Source organism: Schistocerca cancellata, chromosome 4 (assembly GCF_023864275.1).
Source record: "Schistocerca cancellata isolate TAMUIC-IGC-003103 chromosome 4, iqSchCanc2.1, whole genome shotgun sequence".
NCBI classification, from domain to species: Eukaryota; Metazoa; Arthropoda; class Insecta; order Orthoptera; family Acrididae; genus Schistocerca; species Schistocerca cancellata.
In genome coordinates, this window is record NC_064629.1 from 798,196,438 (window position 1) to 798,199,928 (window position 3,491).

The 3,491-nt window shown below is 44.7% G+C and overlaps 1 pseudogene; it reads left to right on the forward strand.

The window, feature by feature from the left end:
* The first annotated feature begins 1,414 nt into the window (after nucleotides 1-1,414).
* LOC126185539 (5S ribosomal RNA) lies at nucleotides 1,415-1,533 on the forward strand (annotated as a pseudogene).
* The last annotated feature ends 1,958 nt before the right edge of the window (nucleotides 1,534-3,491 follow it).

The following is a 3,491-nucleotide window of genomic DNA, read 5'->3' on the forward strand; positions in this document are numbered from 1 at the left end:
ATAGAAGGGAGAACCGATAGAGGTACTCAGGGTACCCTCCGCCACACACCGTCAGGTGGCTTGCGGAGTATGGATGTAGATGTAGATGTAGGTTCGAGTCCTCACTCGGGCTTGGGTGTGTGTGTTGCCCTTAGTGTAAGTTAAAGTTAGATTAAGTAGTGCGTAGGCCTAGGGACCGATGACCTCAGCAGTTTGGTCCCATAGTTCTTACCACAAATTTCCATATAAACTCTGGTAGGCCTGAGTTATTTGTAATAACAGCAATAATGGTCATCGATTCTATTAGTGATGCAACACCTTTATTCCTCCTATAATGGTGCTTGAGAGCAATTTAAATGTGAAAATATTTAATCTGTGTGTGTATTGTGACTTACGTCAAGAGTAGGCCGAATTAATAACATTGAGACTGTCTGTTTATGTGCTTGCCTGCTTAGCATAGCCGCGCGGAGTGGCCACGAGGTTTTAGGCACCATGTCACGGATTGCGCGGCCCCTCCGGCCGGAGGTTGAGTCCTCCCGCTGGCATGGGTGTGTGTGTTATTCTTAGCAGAAGCTAATTTAAGTAGTGTGTAAGTCTAGGGATCGATGACCTCAGCGCCGCGTGGGATTAGCTGAACGGTCTAGGCGCTGGAGTCATGGACTGTGCGGCTGGTCCCGGCGGAGGTTCGAGTCCTCCATCGGGCATGGGCGTGTGTGTAAGCTTAGGGACTGATGACCTTAGCAGTTAAGTCCCATAAGATTTCACACACATTTTTTTGATGACCTCAGCAGTTTGGTCCCTTAGGAATTCACACACATTTGAACATTTTGCTTAGCATAGTATTTTAGCTAACATGTTTTTTTTCTGCAGTTATAAGTCTTCTTAGGTTAGTTTAACGATATCTAACTCCTAGGTCTAACTTATAAAAAGGCAGCTGTTATTTTTAACTAATTAGGCATGAAAATAACATTAGAGTACTTCCTCTTTAGAGTTGACAATCATGTTTTAAGCACTAATTTGGTGAACGTGGAAATTAATATTATAATACTTCATAGACGTATTTTTATAGACATTTTAGAATATGTTGACATTTGTAAAGCATCATAGATGAGGACAATAATTAGTTTAACTCTCTGTTATGTCTTAATAGAAGTGTGGCCCATGGATGGAACTCTGAACGTTTTTGCTAGTGCAGACATTTGTTGGTGACCGTGAGCAACTTGCGGCACGGAGATAAAACTTTTGCCATTTTTTTTGCCAGTGTAGCCATTTGTTACATTACCATTCGATTTTACATTGCATTTTTAGGTTTTGTGGAATAGTATTTAAAGTAAAACTTAGGTTTGACAACCATGTACGCCCATTGCTAATTCAGAATTGCATTCTATAAGAAGACTTTTTTTAAAAAATTATTTACGGAGTATATATTGTATGCACCAACGGCCTTGGCACAGTGGCAACACCAGTTCCCGTCAGATCACCGAAGTTAAGCGCTGTTGGGCTTGGCTAGGACTTGAATGGGTCACCGTCCGGGTCTGCCGAGTGCTGTTGTTGGGAACTGAGGTGCACTCAGCCCTTGTGAAGCCAGTTGAGGAGCTACCTGATTGAGAAGTCACCAGTCATGAAAATTGACAACGCCCAGGAGAACAGTGTGCTGATCACATGCCCCTCGTCCGCAGCTCGTGGTCGTGCTGTAGCGTTCTCGCTTCCCATGCCCGGGTTCCCGGGTTCGATTCCCGGCGGGGTCAGGGATTTTCTCTGCCTCGTGATGACAGGGTGTTGTGTGATGTCCTTAGGTTAGTTAGGTTTAAGTAGTTCTAAGTTCTAGGGGACTGATGACCATAGATGTTAAGTCCCATAGTGCTCAGAGCCATTTGAACATGCCCCTCTGTGTTTGCATCCAGTGGGACCTCCGGTCTGAGGGAGACACGGCGGCCAGTCGGCACCGTTCGGCCTTCAATGCCTGTACGGAAGGTGTTTGTCGGTTTGTTATATACTCGTTCCAGTATTTCATAGCAAATGAAATATAGCTTTGAATGAAATTTACAGATGCGATTGGTGCAGTCCATAAAAGATTTTTTGGAAGTAGTAATGCAGACCTAGTTTGTCATGTTTTACTCAATTCGGATACTCTGATGTATTTTTCGATAAATATTTGGGATACTTTTGATCACAGCCCAGATGCAGCTACATTTTAATTCGCTCTTTCATTTTAATTCTTGGTTGTGATTGTAGGAGTGGAGAAGGTGGTGAGTGATGTATATATTTTGATAAATAATTCAGCCTGGAATCTCATTGACTGTAGAAGAATTGTCTGCAATGTCGAGCCCCGCTTCGAACTGATCTTCGATGACCAGCGAAGACGTGTCTGGAGACTCCCCGGACAGCAGTGGGATACCAACCTGACTGTCGCTAGCCATACGACTAGAGAACCAGGAGGGATGGTCTGGCGTGCCATTTCTTTTAATAGCAGGACCCCTTTGGCTGTCATCTGCGGCACCCTTACAGCACAGCGGTAGGTCGACGATATTCAACGCCCCGTTTTGTAGCCTTTCATGGCCAGCCATCCTAGGCATACATTTCAGTGAGACAATGCACGTCCGCACACGGCGAGAGTTTCCACTGTTCGTCATCGTGCTTGCGAAACCTTACCTTGACCAGCAAGGGTACCGGATCTCTCCCCAACTGAGAACGTTTGCGTCTGGAGCACTATGGGCAGGTCCTTCCAACCATCTCGGGGTTTTGACGATCTAAAGCACCAGTTATGCAGGAATTGGCACGATATCCCTCAGGAGGACATTTAACAGCAATGCCAAGCCGAATAACTGCAGAGGTGATCCAATGCGTTACTGACTTGCTCAGTTTGTGAAGCTCTTTCTCTTGAAAAAATCACCCAGTTCTTCAGAAATTAAATGATTTGTTTATCTGTACATTATATCACTTCTACTGATTCCCGTCCCATTCGGATGATTTCTTCTTGGTGTGTCGGTTTTGTTCTAGAATGTTTTTCTCACATGCTAAGGCCGGTGGCTGTGCCCAGTCTTTGAGGGCCCTGTGATATTACCTTTCAACGCTAGACAGCAAGTTGCTTGTGCTGCGCTGACCTACATCGATACAGAAGGTATTCAACTGTTGCCCTGGCCAGCACTTCCTCCTCGTATATCACCCACTGGGGAACTTCTGATGAGCTGATGATGAGTTGCCTAGAGAGTGGCACTCCACGAGTCACCAGTCACTACGATTGATGAACTCAGTCATACAGGAGCATGGAATCACGTACCCATTTCTGTCATCTATGCTCAAATCGACTCTATTCTCAGCCGGGTTTTTAGGCATTGTTGCTGCCAGACATGACAACTCGGTGTACTAAATTTCGCACTCTGTGTACCCTAAATCATTCTCTATACTATAGTGACACACAATAAGTAAAATTCCGTTATTCGGTTGGTTGCAAAAATCAGTGTGAAAAACTCTAGAATCTACTGTCACCGTTAGAATAGGATTTCTAAAGC